Source organism: Schistocerca serialis, chromosome 7, assembly GCF_023864345.2.
Source record: "Schistocerca serialis cubense isolate TAMUIC-IGC-003099 chromosome 7, iqSchSeri2.2, whole genome shotgun sequence".
Taxonomy (NCBI): Eukaryota; Metazoa; Arthropoda; class Insecta; order Orthoptera; family Acrididae; genus Schistocerca; species Schistocerca serialis.
Window position 1 is genome coordinate 507,955,785 of NC_064644.1, and position 23,362 is coordinate 507,979,146.

Genomic DNA, 23,362 nt, shown 5'->3' on the forward strand with positions numbered 1-23,362 from the left:
CCAACCATCTAGCATTCCAGAATGGACCAGCAAAATCGATGTACAAGCGTTGCCAAGGGGAAGTGGCTTTGGGCAATGCAAAAACTTTCTGCGGCGATGCGGATTGTTGTTCGGCACACACCATGCAAGAAGAACACATATTCGTAATCACAGCATCGATTCCGAACCAAGTATAGTGCAGACGAGCACGTTGTTTCGTTCGCACTATACCCCAATGTCCTTGGTGAAGAAGCCGTAAAACAGAGGACTGTAACGAACGTGGGACCACAACTCTGGACTGATCATTATCAGAACGCAACAACAAAACACCACGTCGAACAAAAAGTCTCTCCTTGTGAGCAAAAAATCGGCGAACCAGCGGATCCTCAATCCGCGGCTTTGACAAAGGCCATTGCGTAGCAACAAAACGCAAAACGGTATCAAGGACAGGGTCAGCAGCTGTGGCTGTAGCTACACGACGAAAATCAATCGGAAACGATTCGACCACGTCATCAGTTTCCGAATCAATGAACATGCAAGCAAGTTTGGAAGAATCGAATGCTCTATCCTCAGCAACAGGCAAACGGGACAACGCATCGGCGTTTCCGTGCTTAGCAGTGGACCGATACAAGATATCGTAGCGGTACTGCGAGAGGAAAATAGACCAGCGAATGAATTTCTGCGCTGTACGTGGAGGTACAGGCTTGTTCGGATGAAAAAGCGATGTCAATGGTTTGTGGTCTGTGATGATGGTAAAGTGATGACCATACAAGAAATCATGGAACTTAGTAACACCAAACACGAGAGCCAAAGCTTCTTTCTCTATCTGTGAATAATTGCTTTGCGCAGATGAGAGCAATTTTGACGCAAAGGTAATAGGGCGATCATGCGACCCATCTTTGTGCGCAAGCACAGCACCGATCCCGAAATCCGATGCATCGACCATCAACAAAAGGGGTTTCTGGGGATCGAATGGCGTAAGGCAAGTATTTGAAAGCAACGCCGATTTCAACTGGCGAACAGCGCGTTCGCATTCCGTCGTCCAGAGAAACGGAACACCTGTACGGCGTAAGCGATGAAGCGGAGCTGAAATGGAAGAGGCCTTGCGCACATTCACTCACACCTTGTGATTCCAAATCGTTTAATGTTCTTGCGACCTCATCACGCAATGCGTGGGGAACATTGCGCGCTCGGAAAAATTTCGGTTGCGCGTTGACTTTCAGTGCCACATGTGCTTCATAATTCTTAGCGCAACCAAGGCCCGGTGCAAAAATGTCTGAAAATTCTTCATATAGACTAGAAACACTGTCTGAAGGCACAGTCTGATTCACTGATAGGACCTGATTTACGATAGACATGTTAAACAATTGAAATAAATCTAAACCAAACAAGTTCGCTGCAGTAGAAGAACGAAGAACGTAAAATGACACAAGTTTTGTTTGTCCCTTGTATGTTGCAAGAAGGCTGCACTGTCCTAACACAGGGATCTGCTGTCCTGAATATGTAGTTAGCTTAACAGTTGCGGCACGCAACGGAGGTTTGCTCAGTTGTTTGTACGTGTCGTGATTGAGCAATGAAACTGCAGCTCCGGTATCGAGCTGGAATGGTATGACCTTGCCATTAAAGTCCAAATCTACAAAAAGTTTATTGTCCTGCTGATGACAAGTGCGACTGTCTCGTGCAATTTGAACTGATACAGGTACAGCAGCACTTGCTAATTGACGTGATTTCCGGCGACGTCGACGCACACTTTTTGTGGGACGAACACAGTCACTGTTAGAGACAGTGGCACTGGACGAAGCGGAATTAACTACATGAATGTCCATGGGCGAAGGTTCATGAGCCTGAGTATCCTTGGTTCGATTCCGGCGCGAAGCAAAGGGCCTGGAACGATTAAGAGTGTCTGATCTGAGCTTTTTCTGGCAAACACTTTGAACATGTCCTTTCTCATTACAGAAAAAGCAAATAGCTTGGTGTGACAGGCAATTTTCACGCGAATGTCTAGTAGCACACCGCGGGCATGATTTCACTGCATATGTATGCTTGCGCGGCACACCTGGTTTAGAGCGTGGCGGCAGCTGCGCGGACGTGTGCGAAGGCGGTGTACCGGGCCGCGCAGCGCGCCCGGCGAGCCGGTTAATGTTACACACGGCTGGCGAAGTTGCAAATGATTTGTGTGCAAAGTCAAGCGTGTCCTGTCTATCCAATATGTCTATCACTTGTTGAAGGGAGGGATTAACGAGTTTCAAAATCTGTTCCCGTATGCGAACATCAGAAACGTTCCGTGCTATTGCATCACGTACCATAGTATCTGAATAAGGGAGTCCACATTCACACTCAAAAGCACAATCCCTTGTAAGGCCTTGCAATGTTGCAACCCACTCCCTATTAGTCTGACCGGCCGTACGTTTTGTACGAAAGAAAGTATACCTTTTTGCAACGACATTGACTGTTTCCTTGAAATAGGCATCTAAAGCAGACAAAATTTCTTCGTAGGACAGAGTTGCTACGTCGAGTCGGGGAAATAATTTCACTATCACAGGGCACGTTTGCACCCCTACACACGCCAATAAATGAGGCTGCCGCTCGTTACCTTGAATTCTGTAGGCGGCGAGATGAAATCCAAACTGGCGTGACCACTCAGTCCATGTCTCTTGCGCCGCATCAAAACTGCGCTAGCGGTGAAGCGGCGGCTGCCGCATCGTGTTGCAGTGCACGTTGACCCTGGACGAGCTGTCCAAGGGCATCCAATAACGCCTGCGTCTGCTGATTCTGCAAGCGATAAAATTCGGACAGTACATCTGGCGAAGCCATGACACAAGTAAATGTAAGCAATTAGAAAGAACAAGACCCTTTCCGTTGACTCGTCGCCAACTGTTGTGGCGTAACAAGACAGCTACACCACACTGAAGTAGCCGAAAGGCACGCGTAATCTCACGTAGGCTAGATAGAGGTCTGAAACAGGATACGTAATGAATGGTAGCAAGAAAAGTACGTAGCTGCTATAATACTTAACTTTTAATCCGTCATTGGTTTACAACGTTCTTGATGAAACATTTCATACGATAACTATCAAACTATGTAAGGCTAATGGCCCCTTGCTAGGTCGTAGCCATTGACTTAGCTGAAGGCTATTCTAACTGTCTCTCGGCAAATGAGAGAAAGGCTTCGTCAGTGTAGTCGCTAGCAAAGTCGTCGTACAACTGGGGTGAGTGCTAGTCCGTATCTCGAGACCTGCCTTGTGGTGGCGCTCGGTCTGCGATCACACAGTAGCGACATGCGGGTCCGACATGTACTAAGGGACCGCGGCCGATTTAAAGCTACCACCTAGCAAGTGTGGTGTCTGGCGGTGACACCACAGAACCCCCATTTTTTTTATTAGATATTCGTGTAGTACGTAAAGAAATATTAATGTTTTAGTTGGACCACTTTTTTCGATTTCTGATAGATGGTGCTGTAATAATCACAAACGTATAAGTACGCGGTGTCACGTAACATTCCTCCAGTGCGGACGGTATTTGCTTCGTGATACATTACCCGTGTTAAAATGGACAGTTTACCAACTGCGGAAAAGGTTGATATCGTATTGATGTATGGCTATTGTGCTGGCCGGAGTGGCCTAGTGGTTCTGGTGCTACTGTCTGGAACCGCGCGACTGCTACGGTCGCAGGTTCGAATCCTGCCTAGGGCATGGATGTGTGTGATGTCCTTAGGTTAGTTAGGTTTAAGTAGTTCTAAGTTCTAGGGGACTGATGACTCAGAAGTTAAGTCCCATAGTGCTCAGAGCCATTTGAACCATATGGCTATTGCGATCAAAATGCCCAACGGGCGTGTGCTATGTATGCTCCTCGGTATCTTGGACGACATCATCCAAGTGTCCGGACCGTTCGCCGGACAGTTACGTTATTTAAGGAAACAGGAAGTGTTCAGCCACATGTGAAACGTCAACCACGACCTGCAACAATGCCCAAGTAGGTGTTTTAGCTGCTGTCGCGGCTAATCCGCACATGAATAGCAGACAAATCGCGCGAGAATCGGGAATCTCAAAAACGTTCACAGGATCTGACATCCCCGGATTTCTTTCTGTGGAGAAAGTTGAAGGATATTTGCTATCGTGATTACCGACAACGCCTGACAACATGCGTCAGCGCATTGTCAATGCATGTGCGAACATTACGGAAGGCGAACTACACGCTGTTGAGAGGAATGTCGTTACACGTATTGCCAAATGCATTGAGGTACAGTACTTTTGAGCATTTAGTGCATTAATGTGGTATTTACAGGGAATCACGCTGTAACAGCACGCATTCTCAGAAATAATAAGTTCACAAAGGTACATGTATCCAATTCGAACAACCGAAATACGTACTTACGTTCTGTATTTTAATTTAAAAAACCTACCTGTTACCAACTGTTCATCTAAAATTGTGAGCCATATGTTTGTGACTATTACAGCGCCATCTATCACAAAGTGAAAAAAGTGGTCCAACTAAAACATTCATACTTCTTTACGTACTACACGAATATGTAATAAAAATGGGGGTTCCTATTTAAAAAAAAAAAAACGCAATTGATATCCGTTTGACTTATGGCAGCGCCATCTAGCGGGCCAACCATAGCGCCATCTGGTTTCCCCCTTCAAGCTAGACAAGTTTCGTTCTTTGTAGTTTTTTTCGTTTGACGCTTATTTCGTGAGACATTTGGCCCGGTCACGATCAATGGACCACCCTGTATTGTCCGATCGAATATATCTAGACACCAAAATGTGGACATTAATATGTGGCGTGTGTACCCTTCGAATTCATGAAGGCTTGAACTCTACTGGGGTCCCCTTCTATGAGACTTCTGATTGTCTGCCGAATAATGGCAGACCATTCTTACTCAGGAACCAAACCCAGAATGTGTAGTTATGTTCATCTACATCTACCTGGCTATTCTGCAAATAACACGTATGTGCCTGGCAGAGGGTTCGTCGAACCGTCTTCACAGTACTTCTGTTATTCCACTCTCGAACAGTGTGAGGAAAACTAAACACATGTATTCCTCCGCACGAGGTCTTATTTCTCTTATTGTATTAGGATGACCGTCAACAAAATATTTCAGCATTCGAATGGGAAAGTTGGTGATCGAAATTTCAGGAGAAGATCCCGCTGCAATCACAAACGCCTTTGTTTTAGTGACGTACACTAAAAATCCTGTACCATGTCCCTAACATTATCTCCCCTATTTCGCGATAGTACAAAACGTGCTGCCCTTCTTTGAAGTTTCTCGCTCTACTCCATTAATACTAACTAGTAACAATCCCACACCGCGCAGCAATACACCAAAAGAGGGCGGACAAGCGTAGTATAGGCAGTCTCTTTAAGTAGATATGTTGCATCTTCGAAGTGTTCTGCCAATAAGACGCACTCTTTGGTCCGCTTGCCCTACAACATTTTCTGAGTGTTCTTTCTAACTGTTCGTAATTGTAACGCTTATGTATTTAGTTGAATTTAGGACCATTCGATTTTATTTACTGTACAACAAATTTTAACGAATTCTTTATAGCACTCATGTGGATGACGTCAAACTTTCATTATTTGGGTCAACTATTTCCGCACCATACAGATATTTATCTAAATTGTTTTGTGGTTGGTTTTGATCTTCTGTTGAGTTTACGAGACTGTAAACGACAGCATCATCTGCAAACAAACTAAGATGTCCGTTCAAATTGTCGTTTACACAAATAAGGAACAACAGAGGGCTTGTAACACTACCTTGGGCAACGCCAGAAATCACTTTTGTTTTACTCGATGACTTTCCGAAAGTTACTGCGAACTGTGACCTCTCCGAGAGTCGCATAACTAAGACGTTAATCTATAAGCACGCAATTTGATTTCAATCTGCTTGTGAGGTAAGGTGCCAAAAGCCTTCTGGAAATCTAGTAATAAGCAATCAATTTGAAAACCTTTGTTGACAGTACTCAATGCTTCCTGTGGTAAAGAGCTAGTTGTGTTTCTCATGAACTATGTTTTCTAAATTCGTGTTAACCATGTGTCAATAGGCCGATCTCTTCGAACTTATTGTTGATGTTCGAACATAATACATGTTTCAAAATCCTACTGCCTATCGACGTTAATGATATGGGCATTACATGTATAAGCAAATCGAAGTTCTTACTCATCTCAAATGTATTCCGTTTAGTCAAGGTCGGGACTCTGGGCAAGCTAGTACAGTTACGGAATGTTATTGTAGACAAACTACTGCCTTATAAAGGGTGACTATAACATATTATACTGCCGTGCTGGTACGAACGCTCATCGTCCCCGAACTGTGCCTCTATTGCACACTGTGCACAATGCTGCAAAATGTGTACATATCCTTCCTCATTTAGCGATTCCTTCAGCTCAATGAATGGACGACATCGTGACCACGAGAACAGAAACATTCTGTAACAGCATGTCCTCCAAACCTCATTGCTGGACTACATCCGATGGCAGGTAACGTTCTCCAGGCACCGACCAACCCTAATCCCGACATCGGATTGCCACAGAGAACAGCGTGTTTCATCACTCCAAATCACGCCTTCGTAGTCAGCCTCTGTCGAGTGGCGTCGCTCTTTAGATCACCTCCAGTGGCGTTTTGCACTGGATCCAGAAATGTGTGGCTCATGAGGAAATGCTCGATCATTGTAGCCAACTTTTTTTCATTCCGTACGCACAATAATTGTGGTAGCTTTATTGCTGGTAGCTCTATGAAACCGAAGAGTGATTCCTTCGCTGATCTCATGCGATTTTTTACAAGCATCCTCTGCAATGCTCGATGGTCCCTATCCGTCAGTACGTGACATTTACTTGTTCTTGCTTTAGCTGTGATTGTGCCTTCCCGTTTCTTCTTTACAGTCACATCAGCAGTACTCGACTTGGGCTGCTTTAGATGGGTTGAGGTGTGTCTCCCTCCCCCCCCCCCCCCTTGGATTTTTTCCCCATGTCATATCCTACGACTAGCCTCTTTCGAAGTCAATAACAACTCCTGACTGACCCATTCTGCTCTTACTGCTTGTCTACTGACACCCAGGTTCCTTTTCTACTGGCGGCACCACCTCTCTCTCTAGATATTGTGATCAGTTCGTCAGTACATATGGATGTCCGGATGCTTTTGGTCTGAAAGAATATCTATGGAGTTAGTGTTCAGATACGTATAATTTCTGTTGTCAACATACTTTATCTATCAGGTATCGTGATTTATAAACGGCGCCAATCCACTTCATTTTCGCTTCTGAGGTATTTCAACTTGTATACTTAGCAGCAGCAATTAGTCATCACTACTCTAACAAATAAGTAAAATATATTTTCGAAATTTATTCGCTGCCTGTGAACTCCTGGATATCGCGTGTATTAATTATAAATCTACTACCCAACAGTGACATAGAAATTTGAGCCGGACTAGGACTCCAACAAGAATTTCCTCCTTATTGCGAAAAGGTCGCCTCAGCCACTTTAGCTATGCGAAAACTCTCATGGACCTAACCAGACTGTAATAGGTCAAACTGTCTACACACCTATATAATAGGCTGCTAAACTGATCAGTTAATGCTCGTAATATGATTTGGATTTCTGCAATAGGGAGATCGAGACAACCAGAAATCGAGACTAAATGTAGTTACTGTCGTGTGCCCGACTGGGTCTGATTACTAGGCAAGTCGGGGGCGCAAGAAAAATTATAAGTATATTGACTTCACCTACAATGTTCCTTTGATCACTGTTCCTCAATATAATTCAATAGCACCTCGCCATAAATGTACCACAATGGTTCTTCAGTTACATCTATAGCTTGCAAGCCACGTTAAATGGTGTGGCGGAGGGTACTTCGTGTACCACTGTCACCTCCCCACCTTCCTGTTCCAGTTGCTAGTGTTTCACGGGAAGAAAGGTTGCTGGTAACCCTCAGTGTGGGCTTGAATCCCTCCAATATTATCTATTCGCAAGATATAAGTTCGAGAATGCAATTTATTGGTTGACTCTTCTAGGAACGTACATTCTCAGAATGTGGAACACCTGTCTTGCAGCACCTGCCTGAAGAGCTGACTGAGCGTCTCCATAACGCTTCCAAACTTACTAAATGAACCTGTAACGATACGTGCTGCTCGTCATTTGATCTTCTCTGTATCCCTACTAATTCTACCAGGTATTAATCCCAGACTGGCGCGCAATATTCAAATGTCGAACGAGTCTTTTGTAAGCTACTTCCTTTGTTGATGGACTTCATTCCTGAGGATCCTTCCAAGCAACCTCAGTCTGGAATCTTCATTACCCAAGATTAATTTTAAGTGGCCGTTCCACGTCAGATCACTCGAGATACATACAGGGTGACAATTATTGAACTGTACGAAATAAAATCGTCATAACATCTGAACAGTTTGCGTTAGGACGTTCAAACTACACGGCTGGCCGCGGGACATGATGGGAATTAGTATGTGCTGTATGGTTTGGTTTAGCGACGAAGCACACTTTCCTTTGGATGGGTTCGTCAATAAGCAAAATTGGCGCATTTTGGGGAATAAGAATCCGCATTTCGCGATCGAGAAACCTCTCCACCCTCAATGGGTGTCTGTGTGGTGTGCGGTATCCAGTCACCGAATAATCGGTGCGATATTCCTTGATGGCACGGTGACTACCGAACGGTCTGTGAATGTTTTGGAAGATGATTTTACCCCCATTATTCAAGGTGGCCTTGATTTCTACAAGATAAGGTTCTTGCGATATGGAGCTCGACCCCATAGAGGCAGGAGTGTGCCTGATGTTTTCGACGGGGAACTTTGGGCACCGTATTCTGGCTATGGTGCTCCCAGAGGCCACTGGCATGGGCCTCGATTGGTCTTCTCCGGATTTGTAAACATGCGACTCCTTTTTGTGTTGCTATATTAAAGAGAAGGTGTACATCAATAACCCCAAAACCATTTATGAGCTGAAAACAGCTATTCAGGAGGTCATCAACAGCATCGATGTTCTGACACGTCAGCGGCTCATGCAGAATTTTGCTATTCGTCTGCGACTCGTCATCGCCAATGATGGTAGGCGTATTGAACCTGTCATAACCTAAATCCGAATATTTGTAGAGACGTTTACATTTTAAATAAAGTGTGTCCACGCCGTAGTTTGTAGCTAATTTACGTTTCTTTTTCTCATCGTTCAATAATTGTCACACCGTACTTCTACATACGGCGGAGGTTCGGGTCCTCCCTCGGTCATGGGTGTGTGTGTTTGTCCTTTAGGATAATTTAGGTTAAGTTGTGTGCAAGCTTAGGGAATGATAACCTTAGCAGATAAGTGCCATCAGATTTCACACACAATTTTTTACTTCTATATACTTTAAGGAAGTAACTGCTTCTAGTAACTGTTCTGCTATTGTCTGACCGTCGAGTAAAGGCTATATCTGTCGGTTTATTGGAAGTATACGACATTTGTTTATTCTGAGAGTCATTTGCCACTCCCTGTACCAAACGTCAATCCTTTGCAGGTCTTGCTGCCTATAGCTACAATTTTCCAAATTTCTAACGTTGCGACCTCTCCGTATACAAACGCACCATCCGCGAAAAGCCTCATTGAACTTCCGTATTTATCTACTTCGTCATTGATTCAAATTTTGAAAGATAAGTGTCCTTTAACATACCCTTGGGGTACGTCCGATGTAGACTGTCCGTCCGCCTCTGCAGCTGGGAACTCATTTTCGCTTCGCGCCTTGGGCGAGTGGGTTGTTTTAGATCTGTCTCTACTATATCACCACGTGTGTTCCTTGTTGTCCTTTCAGTCTCACGTGAGTTCTTATGCGCGTGGAACTGTGTCGTCTGGTGTCTGGTGTTTGTGCAGCCCTTCCTGACGTGGTAGACAGGATTAAAGACAGTACATATCAGGTGGGTACTGTACAGTTCGATTTGAGGTCATATATGGTTCCTGTTAAATTTATTGACCCGCTTCAGATTGGCAGGATACTGTTACGTCACCGTTATCCGCTCCGCTCTATTCATCGTGGTGGTTCCACTGCATGGTACTTTTGGCGAATGCAGAAGTTTCAATTGTCTGGATTGTTTGGCGGCAGTAAAAGCAGCTTTCAGACAGACTTTTCCGACTTTCTCCCACAGGACCCTGTAACTGAGCCACACCTGTTAATTTATTGTAAAAGTGGACCTTTGAGGAATAATTTCTCCCTCTGGTGACGCGTAGGGACATCACGCCGTCACTGCCACGGTGCTAGCCCCGGTCACGAAAACGAGCGTCGCAGACACGGATGCAGTTGAGGAGCCCTTTACCTTGGCCTGCTTTTCGGACAGCCCTCCATTGAAAGACCGTCTTCTCCGCCCTCAGACGCCATGGTGCTACTGCACCACATCAATAGGTTACTGGTAACTCGCTTGGCGATTCTCCCGTCATCGAGGCCGCCCAGGCCAAGCCACCTGCCAAGGCATCTGTTTCAGCATCCCATTTGCCTCCCGCAGCTCTGTCGGATACCTCTCCCAAAGCACTTTTGCTTCTTCTGTCACGGCTTCCGTGTCACAACTTCTTGATACACATAACTTGATTGACTCTGAATGCCAGGAGGACCTCGTCTTTACTAAAAAAATATCCTTAAGTGGTGTCTGTCGACGAGTGGGGTGCAGAGGTCTCTCCCGGTCCGTCACAAGAGGACTTTCTGTATGACCCCCACAAAACTGCATGAGGTAGTGGCAGTACCGAGGAGCCGCAGTAATAAAACGTATTCAGCCTGAGAGAGTCGTACCACCGAAGAGGGAAAAACAGCTTGAAGATGGGGGGAAAAGTTCACATTACTTCTCCCTCCCTTTCGTCTCTTGATTCTGTCATGGATACAGGTACAGAGCTCCGTCGCATGATGGTTTTGTAATGTTGTAGTTTTTGTTCCACTTCAATTGTGTATGCAAGCATGTACTTTTCTCACATTGAATATTAACAGAAGTGGTTCTGAACTCCGGCCTCCCTCGTTGCGACAGATGAGACATGAGTCTGGTGCATACGTTATTTTTTAACAGGAAGTATGACGGGACCAGTTTTCAATTTCTAGGTTCTCTGCCATTTTGTATATGGTTTCCGAAGTTTCTACGGTCACTGCCCTGTTTTATAGGGAAGGAATTCCGTTGTCAGATTACATAGAACATAGAACTTATTCCAGAAGTCTACAACACATCGACGCCTAGTGATACGTGCGTTCGACTACCCTGATTGAAAGTGGGAGCTGCCTGTGCCTTTCTCCAATCATCATTAATGCTTCGCTCCGCTAGAAACCACGGCACACTGCTGCTAGAAAAGGGGCAAGATCTTTCTCGCACTTTGTGTAGAATCGAACTGGTATTCCGTTACGTCCAGTAGTCTTTCCTGGTTATCGTTACTAGTTCTATTGTTCCATTTCTACCTCTTCTATTCACACGGCTGAGCTTCGCGTGTTGGAGGAAGGCCGTCTCTTACAAGTTAATTAACCGGGTTCAAACTTTGCTTTCACGTCCATAGTGCAGATATCTGCATGCATCCAAGACTGTGTCCGTATATTTCCCGATAACATGCATTATCGCAAAATACGCGTGACGTATAGTCATTCTGTACCATATATACAAGAACAGTGAAGAGGTGATACCGATTAGTTCAAATTGTCGACATGTGACTGACGAAGAATCAGACAATACACTCTGTATTTAATATGGAATATCCTTTAAATTATAATTCAGTACACGTGTGTGACGTACAGAAGTAAACCAATGTAGTATAATTTAGATCTTCATCACTGTTAAAATGTAAAGGTTTACATTATATGTGCTTAATATAGTCATAGCGTGAATATTACCTGTCCACTATATACTCTTACTGCCCAGGATTATTAAAATTTGACTCTCTCATCCAGCCTCCTACCGCACTCCCTCTTTTTCCTTAAGATCTTCTTTTCTCCTTCATTTTATGTTTACGTAAATTTTATTAATTTTCACTACTTTCGATCTTAAATTGTAATTATGTTGGCAAACATTATCAGAATTCCCTGTGAGGGCAGTTCGTTGACATCAAAATTTCAGGCAGAAAACTGGAGCTTAATGTATCGACCATCATAATACTCGTATGTAGTTCCGTTCTTACCCACCTGACGAACTATATGGTAATAGCACAATGTTATGACGATGAAATTTTCTCCACATGGTTTTCGTTTAAGTTTACAACTAGTAAAATGTAATAGAAATGATGATATAACAGCAATCGTCAATTCTAGGATGCCATTTATCATGTACGTCGTAATTGCGAGGTGATTGGCATTATATAATCGGTTGCTGCACAAATTCGTAGCGTTTTTATTTTGCATCTTGGTATTCCGGTGGCTATGGGTTTATTCATCGGTTGCCACTATTTTATTTGTAGCTCTCTGTTGCTACCGGATATCCTAACGTGCCACACGCACACACACACTCTCTCTCTCCTCTCATACGAATTTTCTATCGCAAGAAATTTCTTTAAGTTACTAGATGCCAGTCACTACTTGGATGCACATGTTTTCCGCTGGAATAACCTATAAGACAACACGAGGAACAGTACCAAGCGTAAAATCTTATTAAGATAAAGTCCACAAGTGACAAAATCATGGCTGTTATGTTCCCTTGTATAACACCTCTCCCGTTTCATGCAACCATAATCTTGCTACCAATGAAGTTATAAAGTTATAACCGTGCAGGGAGCTCTGAATGGAAGATGGTGGGTTAGGCCATAAATTTAAAATACTTTCTCATATATCTTTGATTTCTGACGAACAATCTACGTGCAATTCAGTTAAATTTGGAGAAAATTAATTTCAAGTAATTAGAATAAATATCAATAGCAGGTTAATCTGAAGTAAAATCAACGTTTAACATGGATTTCAGACACTAATTTCAAGTTTAACTTTTATCATTTTTTACATTCTCCTGGAATAAACAGACTGATCCAATAGCTTAATAATTCAGTTACGGAAGTAGCCCAACCTACAAGCCCCAATTACTACAACATAAGAGTGCAGCGTTACAAACATGTAATATAAATAATTACCAAATGGGGCCACATACAGATTATACATATACTTACTGCTAGTGACAAAGAAATTTGCATTGAAAACCATCACAAGCTTGAAGCTACACCCGCACTCGATGTACAAACCTGATGCTCACGTACACAAATGAACAAGCAGTACTCAGTACATTGCGGACATGTAAAGTTCTCTGAATATTAAAAGGTACATATCGAAATGATTCAAGTCAAAATTTGTGCGAAAAACAATCGCAGCACTTGGCCCACAACCATTACAGAAAATTCATTAGCTTCTAAAGAAGTACAATTAGAAACAGCTTACATAAAAATCACAGAATTACTCCCAGCGTGTCAGACACATGTGAAAACATGTTAATGAGGTGCAAAACACGTTAACGGCCTCTAGTATCATCACACTCAGAATTTCAATTTATCTGACTTGGTGGCACGTAGTGTTACGGACCACACCTTTTCCACGTAACATAACATTTACTTCATTTTATTTTTAACGCCATCTCCAAAACTCGACCAGTAGCATTACAAGAAAACTTTCTTTGGCAAGTCAACTACAACTAGTTAATGTTTAATAATACACAGGCTCACCAGTTTCAACTGAAGTCCAATGTGTCATTGAGATTTGTATGATGCGGTTTGGGTCTCAAATGTTAGTAAATTTTTGTCTACTGGCCATGCAGTGCACACACAGGGAATGATTACTGCCAAACGGCATTTCACATCACTGTAGCCAATAATTCTACTCATGTGAACTCTGAATAAATCGCCCCATGTCCCTTGCAGCATAAAGACTAATTGAAGCCATCCAAAGCAGTGTCTACTACTTAAAAGATGAGAGAAAATAACAACCACCACGAGTACACGATGAGAGATAGCTCGACATTAAATTTACTTCTCCAGTTCCTCGTGTGCCCAATGCTGGTCGCTGCAGACTGAGTAGCAATGTTTCTAATGCACTTGCAATTTATCAATACGAGCCATTCCATGCCCCACATCACTTAAAAACTAGAACAATAACATCATAGAATTCTCCCTTCTCACCAGTGTTGACAGCATGTCTTACACCAGCTGGTTACTGATAATGTAGCTTCCCCTGGCTGGCTAGAAATGACCTGCGTCTGCAGAAATAAGAAAAAAATTAATCTGAATGGCTGGATTGCTATTTGAACTGCTGTCCACCTGAATGTGAGTCCAGTATGCTAGACACTGCATCACAGTACTCAGTCGGCAGCTACAGAGGATGGACTGAAGAAAGTCAGCCCCTCGAAAAGATAGTAAGACCTTCAAGAAGAAGGTAAACGAAAGTGAAGAAGGTGAAGGCATTAAAACTAAAGAAATCAATGTATTCTAAAAAGCAGATGATGGAGATATTGGAGGTGAAGAAGAAATAAATGGTTATGATGAGGAAGACGGTGAAGAAGCAGAACAAGAAGAAGACCATGATTGTGATGAAGAAAATGATGATGACGGTAATGAAGGTCAAGGAGGTGACGAAGAGGATGATTACGGTAAGGAAGATTTTCTTCACGAGTCAAAGCTGGTCTTCAACGAACCACCAGAAAATATTCGACTATGTCCACTGGAATGATCCGACTAAATTGGAAGAGCGATTAGTACTGCGCCTATCTTTGAAAGTAGTAGGCAGTGCTTCACAAATGAAATCTGAGAAGCAGCGATTATTGCTTGAAGTTTGTAATGGTTTTCAAAATAAAGTGGAAGTCTCAACGGCTGAAGGTTCAAATGGTTCAAATGGCTCTGAGCACTATGCGACTTAACTTCTGAGGTCACCAGTCGCCTAGAACTTAGAACTAATTAAACCTAACTAACCTAAGGACATCACACACATCCATGCCCGAGGCAGGATTCGAACCTGCGACCGTAGCGGTCACGCGGTTCCAGACTGAAGCGCCTTTAACCGCACGGCCACACGGCCGGCACGGCTGAAGGGGAAGTTGTGTGTGAGCACTTCCTGTCAGTTGAAGGACATCCAAAAAAGATGCATTTCACAAAACAGATTGATTTCGGAGTAGTTATTTATTCTTTCTTTCTTTATTTATTTTTTGTTGCTCATGATGCAGTACAGTGAACAGGCTGAATTTCATATGCTTACGTATTTCGGTAAATAGTTCAGACATGCTAATACACTAATTTTTACGCTTTGTGTGTCTGTGTGTGTGTGTGTGTGTGTGTATGTGTGATAAATAGCACAAGTTTATACAACTCAGGTCAAGAAATTTAAATGACTTTTTGATGTGGAACACTTCGTTATGACTAATGCATTTGAATACGCCTGGTCACATAATTATTAGCCTGTTAAATTTCAGTGAAAAATAAACTGTCCTTTCATTTGCTGTATTATTTTCATGAACGCTAAAAGATTTTAATTTTAGTGCAAGCAGCATCTTGCATTTTTAAAATTATCCAACAGAGCCTTCTTCCATTTATTAAACTCCATCTTGCTACTACCGCGCTTATTTTGAAATTTCCTGCCCATCACCATCTTGCAGGCTTTTAAATTTCCAGTCCGCCGACTTCATGACGACATTACCCTTTCAAGGAGGTCCTTGATGACATAATTGCCCCTGGCATGTAGACCACCTGCATTGTTCCTCTAGAACAATAGTCATGTGAGACTGCACCTGAACGTACATAGCACTCTTGCTATACATGTACCGGTCTACCGTTTCAACTGTAATGACTATTATCAAACGAGAAATGGGAGAAATAATAATAAATGACGTGTGACTAGGGCCTTCCGTGGGGCAGACCGTTCGCCGGGTGCAAGTCTCTCGATTTGACGCCACTTCCGTGGGGATGAAATGATGATGATTGGAACAACACAACACGCAGTCCCTGAGCGGAGAAAATCTCCGTCCCAGCCGGGAATCGAACCCGAGCCCTTAGGATTGACATTTTGTCGCGCTGACCACTCAGCTACCGGGGGCGGACATGGGAGAAATGAAAAATGTGGTGTTTTCAGTCACAGCTGGATACAACATCTAAATTACATATGAGGTACTCTAGACACCAGCCATTGTATCACAGAGGTTTAGAGCCCAGTCTATGTCCTGATTGCACATGCCATGTTTCAGCATAAAAAAACTGATATGTTCGTTCACCTGAAGTGTAGCCCAAGTGAAATGCCTGGCGCAATAACTTGTCTGTCATGGTCCTCAAGCAACGACAGTTATTTGTTTGTAGACTCCCACTCAAACGACGAGGAGGAAACAACCCAAAAACATATCCAAGTCGTTTTCTGCTTCACGCCACGGCGTTTAGACCACGTCAGTAATTTACATAACAACTACTTCTGAAATTCAGGCGTAGTATACTGCACAATAATTCAGATCTTTACTGCTTCGCTTTGTATTTGATACGTGGTGTAATACTCATTTCAGCTGCAGCAGTGTTTAATATCATTAAGATTTAACAAATACTAATAAGTTGTGCAATTATACGATGAAGAAGCTTAGGTAATACGTAGGTGTTCAAATAAATTCACTGTATTATTTGATTTATCTCATCTCATAAACTGCTCCATTACTTATGAATAAATATTATTGTACTCAGGTTCTCAAGATTACTCTTCTCGTCTTAAATCGTCGGAGTTAGATATTTCCCGCGTTTATATGCTAGCAAAACATTCTCAAAAATCTGTATTCACGTCCTACTACTGTGATTTAGGTTTACTTCAGTTATCCACGAACAGCTTTGGAAAAAGTTGGATTTTATCGCTCAACACGACCATGGCTACTTTCCTCGATATTCTCGCACAACTAAGATAGTGAAATCTCCTCTAACGAACTCGAATTAGGCAGGAATTCTAACTTGGCTTCCTGTATGGATAGAAGACTGATTTTTGTCTACAACATCGCAAGTAATTCTCGGTAACTTACGGTGAGGCCTCCATTTTAAGAAGTGGAAGTATTATCTGAATGAAATAGTATCATGTCATCACCAAATTAGATGTCTGGACGAAAACCAGGAATCGCTTACGTCTGTTGAAGTTATTAACTTAAAATTTAATATCGCTTTGACAGGACACGAGTCTCACTAGATGGCTTTGCAGATACGAACCCAGATACCGAACTATCCATTCCTTCATGGTCTTGCTCCTACTGAGAAATGACTATGCCGAAGCTGCCAAGTAACACGACACATTTCATGCAGTATGTCAATGAAGCTCTTCGTCGCCGACGTGCCAAATACTTCATTATCCTACTGTTGAATTAATTATCAGTATATAGCTAATTTACATAAGTTGACTTACACGAAATTTAGTCACGAATATCTTTGTTGGATGCATTTTTTGAATTGTTGGAACAGTGTGACGGAAATCTGAAAGATTATAATTCTTTCTGCATATTCAGTGTTTACTCCATCAATATCGGAACTGTACTAGAAAAGATATAACAAGCTGTAAAGGACTCGATGTTGACAGGCAGTAGTGTGGGATAACGTATGCATGGAACTACTTATCCTAACGACATCACACACATCCATGCCCGATGCAGGATTCGAACCAGCGACCGTAGTGGTCTCGCGGTTCCAGACTGCAGCGCCTAGAACCGCACGCCCACTCCAGCCGGCTGAGCGGTATTGCTCGGCCAATAGGAAAAGAGCTCAGCCAGTGCTGAGAAGCGTGGTAGGTGCTTGAATGCGTAGCGAAACATCGTTTCTGCTCTGTTGCGTGGTGTGCTCTGTGTAGAGCTGTGGCTGTGACTCCTTTGATGTACGTAGAGGCAGATCTCAGTTGGTGGTTACAACATGGATCTGTATGTGAAATCTTACAATGAGAATCACGTCCAGCATTCTGTGGTTACAAGTGACAAGTCTTAATGTACCACAGACGCAGGGCGATGTACTGTGTGCGTGTGTGTGTGTGTGTGTGTGTGTGTGTGTGTGTGTGTGTGTGTGTGTGCGCGCGCGCGCGCGCATAGCATACCAAGATTTTTGTGTTTTTTTTGGGTTGGGGCAGGGGTGTACAGCGTAGATGAATGGATGTTGTGTTGTTGAATATATGCGTTCTGGCACCTAAAAATTTAGAAATTAAACACTGTTTTACCAAGTTATATACTTATTTATTTAATATTTACTATTAAAAACAGTCTTGATCACGATTTATTTATCAAGGTGACCGGTTTCGACCACTACTGTGGTCATCTTCAGACCTACAAGTTGTATACAAAGCTTTAATTAGAAGGCTACATACATTAAAGAAGATACATAAAGTTATAAAGCTATAAAACAATGAATTACCATTGAGTAGGAACCTCTTTCTCTTGGAGAATCACTGAATCACTACTGGAGAAACCAGTGCACGTCTTACTATATATAATGGAGGCTATACCCTCTTCTGACTGCATGATGTCATTACTAATCAATGAGTTATAAGTCGAATTACAATTTAAAATTTCTTAGTTAAAAGAACATTGTCAAGAATTAAAAATAAATATACACTAAACTTAGATTATTAAACAGCTACTGTCAATGAAGAAGCGTTAAAAATATTTAAATATGTAGGAAAAATGGACCGGTTTTGCAGTACATGGGTTGCCCTTTCAAGGCCTGTTAGTGAACCATTTGGAACCACTGGTTGCCATGGTGAAGTTGGACGCCGTTGCAAAGATGAGGCAGCGGGCTTCTTTCCACTGCAGTTGTTGTAAAGTCGATAGTCGAACTAGTGGTTGCCATGGTGAGGACAAACGCCAGTGCAAAGATGTGGCAGCAGGCTTCTTTCCAACGAAGTTGTTGCGAAAGTGGAATGGCGAAGACTGTCGCGTCAGACAATGTATTATTGAGCAGCAACATGTCTTTATTGAAATGATTTTCAATGAATAAGCTGCAATAATCTGTAGCTGACATGTATACTACATGCTGCACAAATACGATATGAAGTAGTTGTCTGTATATATGAAATATTGTCTATGAAGTTAGTATGTAGATTACATGTGACAATTTTTAAAGACATTGCTATTCCTCAAGTTATATGCCAGTCTTATAAGCAAATAAAAATAATGAAAAAGGAAGGAATTAAAAATTATGAAATTATGAGCCATAGTGTCAAAAACAAAAGGATGAGAATTAGCAATATGCAGTCTAAAAGCATATAAGCAAAAATTCTAAAACAGATAGTCAGTCATAAAATAATGTTTGGTGGAATAAAATTACAATGTAAAGATAAAATATTTCCTAAAAGACTTAATAAATTTTTAAAAAAATTTTAGAAAACAACTGTAGCTTATTTAGACTGCCCAAGTCATGGCCTTAAGCCTCGCAATCCCAAGAAGGGATAGGGGGTTTTGTGTCTACCTTTTGAAGGTAACGTAATTAAATGAGGGATTTATATATATAAAAAATTGGAAATAATTTTTTTTTAATGAAATAACTACAAGATTCCATACGTGTCTTAATTTTTCCAATAAACTTAACCCACAAAGTTAAGTCTCATTAGTGGATTGGACTTTTCACAGTGAATGATATATTCAGAATGTTCAGGTTCCAGACTCTACTTACACATCAATTACTTTTTAAAAAGTATGTAGCCCTCCCACCCTCCTCCCTCACTTTTGCGGTATACAAAACTGCAAGAGCGCTGGTATTTCTAAGAGTGCACTTAAAGATATTTTCAAATTACAAATCCTACTTCCACAGCAGTACGCGTTTAAAAAGTCACTTGTTCATATAAGTTAACAACAATTAAGAAATTTCGTTTCTTTTAGAGTTTATTAGTGAGAACATAATGTACTCTTGCGATCCCTTGGTAATACGCGTTAGAAAAATATGTCGATATTGCAAGGGTTAAGGCCCTCCCTTACGACTGACCGATACAAACTCACCCCAAAGATGTTACAAAAACATTCACAACAGTAACAGTACTATTAATAGTAATTGGCATTTTAGTAATAATTGCAGTAAACGGAATTAAGAATACATTATCACATTTGGAGGCAAGTTTAGTATTACCAAAAGTGGGAGGGTTAAAGGAAGAAGAGAAGATTGAAATGACAGTGGCAGTGGCATTATGAACGATCAGAACTATAATAAAGAACGCTGCTGACAGGCAGGAGTGAAGAATTGCGGGGATGGGAGACTGACGAGATTAAACTGCAGACAGATGGCTGTTGTAATTCAAGATAGGTAATTAGCTTTCTATACCAAAGTTTAGAAGTTTAATTTCTACGATATTTTGAGAAACATTCTCCCAAAGCCAGGCTCCTGATATAGAAAACGATTTAAAGAATACGAAAGGGTTATGTGACGGTGTTTAAAGGATTTTTCTCTGTGGAGAACAAGTATTTCTTCTGTGCTGATCAGATTGTAGTGTAATGACTGAAGAAAAATTAAGGAGTGCAATGTATGAGAATACGATAACGCAAACATAGAATACGATAGTTTCTAGGCTTATCGACAAGTAACCATAATTTTTCTTTGGCCACAGTGATACTATCGATGTAGCCAACGTCACCAATGGACTGGCATTGTATTTCTTTACATGTTGCAAGGGCCTTATCGACCATACGCCTGCTGTGCCACACTTCTATTCCTGCTGGCGATTTCAATGTGTGTCCACTTTGTATCGGTGTTCACCCTAGCTGTGTCCTACTGTGTGTTGTTTCACCACTCACTTCTGAGTCTTTCTCTTCCTCTCGTTCCATCAATTGTCCTGCAGAGTGATATTATAAGTAGTCTATCCTACGTCACTGTTGCTGTTCCGCCAGGCTACTTCTACCTTCTCTTCTTTGGATGACATACAACTCCACAAATTTCCCTTAGTATTTTTCTATCTAATATAAACGGTTAATCCTCATCTTGCTCTCTAAATATCTATTCTTACTATCTATGTAATCTTACCGGTATAATAGTCAATTGGAACAAACGAAACTGGTGTTTGTCGTATGTGATCTTTATCTTACGATACTGACAAAACTGAAAGGAATTTTGTAAGCTTATGCTAGACAGGTTTCTATATCATTTCTGCTGATAGTAAAAAATTCCCTAAGTACTTGAAACGGTCAACTCTCTTGAAAATTAATCCATCCACAAGCAAAGGAGCATTCGTATTTTCTTACTTAAGACAGGACATTCTGTCTTTTCCTCACGTACATGTAACCCTAATATTGTCAGGGATTTTGTAACAATGTTGCGTCATTCTGAGTGATTCTGTTTTGGAATTACTTTGCAATACTACACCATCTGCGTAAGCGAGTCTAGTAATGTTCACCCCCTGCAGTTGGAATCCTTGTGAAAGAGTTATAGTAAATCCCTAGCGATCTTTTCTAAGACGGAATTAAACAGAGACAATGATGCCCCTGGTGTGAGTTAACACTGAACTTTCAATTTTCAACTTCTCTTACAGGTCTCCCTGCAGTCATAGGTGTTTTCGAAATTTATATGTAATATGTGGACGTTTCCATTTAATTGTCAGGTCTTCTCCATTAAGAGCAAATATCTGGTCTAGTGTGGATCTATTTCTGCGGATACCGTATTGGTTGTCCTAAATTGTTTCTTCAGTTATGGAGATCAGCCTGTTTAAGAGACAAATCTATAGTATTTTGTAAGTAACATGTATTAAATAAATTCTTCTGTATTTGTCACGCACTAGCGGATCATTCTTCTTAAGTATAGGGCATAAAATTTTTGTTTTCCAGTCCATAGGAATGGTTCCCATATCCGCAGTGCTTTCTGTTGATGAAGGTAGACGTAATTCCTGTTGTGGTCCTCCATTTTTAATAACTAAGCTGGTACGGGGTAGTCAGAAACAGTCTGAAAAGCATCTAAGTGTTTTGCAGTGTAGGTTGGGCTAAGAAATAATTTAAAAAATGGGTGCGTTGCTACATTTGCACCGTTTCCTACATAATTAGCACTAACGTCAGACTACCAGGAAGCTGTGCCCGCATATTGCAGTGGCCCGTTGGAGCCGATGTCGTCCGACGTGTTCTTGTTTGGTTTCCTAAAACCGAACAAGAGAGCGATACAGAGTTGGACGAGCCAAAGGCTGGGCAGTCACGTGCACTATCGTCTACGCTATGAGAACAACTGACACTAATTCTGTCTGACGGGCCGTTTGTATTTGCACAATAACCTCATTGGCTAAATTCAATGCCAGTTAACGAGGTTACGGCGCAAAATAATGAATCCTTTCTTAACAGTTATCTCTCAGCGCAACATACCCAGTAACATCCTTCAAATTTTTCTGAGTGTTTCCGATCACCCTGTGTATCGTCTTCACTGTACGCCTTGTTAGTCTTCAATTTCCTTTACTGATGGGTCGTTGATTGGTGCAGCAACAGTATATGGTTTTTCAGATATAAAACAAGACAGTGGATCATTGCAGCAGAGTAGTAGTGGAAAGTATGTCTGCCATCTTTTGAGGATCCACTCTTTTTTGCCAGTATATCCCCATGAAGCTCGTTAGTAAACTGTTCTCTTTTAGAGAAGTTACCAAATGCTTTTTTTAAATTTCTATTAATTTTCCTTGCTTTGTGATGCTTGAAATCAGCCTCTTCTTCACGTGTTATTGTAGCGTTTTGTCTTGGCACTTTATGCTAATCAAACTTTGTTAGATCGTTTTTTTTTTCTTGTAACTTTGCATGTTACTTGTTGGATACTGTTATTCAGGTGTCTTCATCTACTTACCGTATCTATTGTTTCTTATGGGCCAGTCTAGTTTTTGTTAGGTTGCTTTCTATTTATTTATAACGTTTTCTTTCAGATTTTCTTCGTCGGGTTTCGTTATTTTGTGCATTTGAATTTTAGGTGTGCTATAAAAATCCTTTACTCATTCATTTAACTATTCTTGCATTTCCGTTGGTTTCGTGAGTATATTGTGGACGAAGGCTTTGTTATGTACTGCTACAAGTAGCCATATGATTCACGTAACTTTAACCATGTTCACAGAACATGAGTTACATTTGCAGCAGAAATAAGCAATAACTTTTACCGAATAATTCTGGAAACATTCATGCTCCATCTCATTGTCAAACTGAGAGCATTTGTATAACGATTCCTTTCAACAAGCTATGCCGTCATGGACTTATAAGTTATTCAGTATTAGTTATTCAGTGACAATTGTTTAGCACAAACCTCACTCACTCAGTCAAGGTCATTAACAGCGTTATTCGTACGGGGCCCTTCAGGTTCCAGTAGGTATGCCTGCATCGAGATCTTTTGAGTAGCAAACCATGATCAGCTCACTAGTCACCTGTTATGTATTTCCAGTATCTTTGTAGAAATGTGTTTAAACTACAACTGTGAACCTTACACGTTCATTGTACATGTATCGCCTATAAGGTGAAGCAATTTAAACAATACGGAAGTCATTTGATGATTGGTAAGAA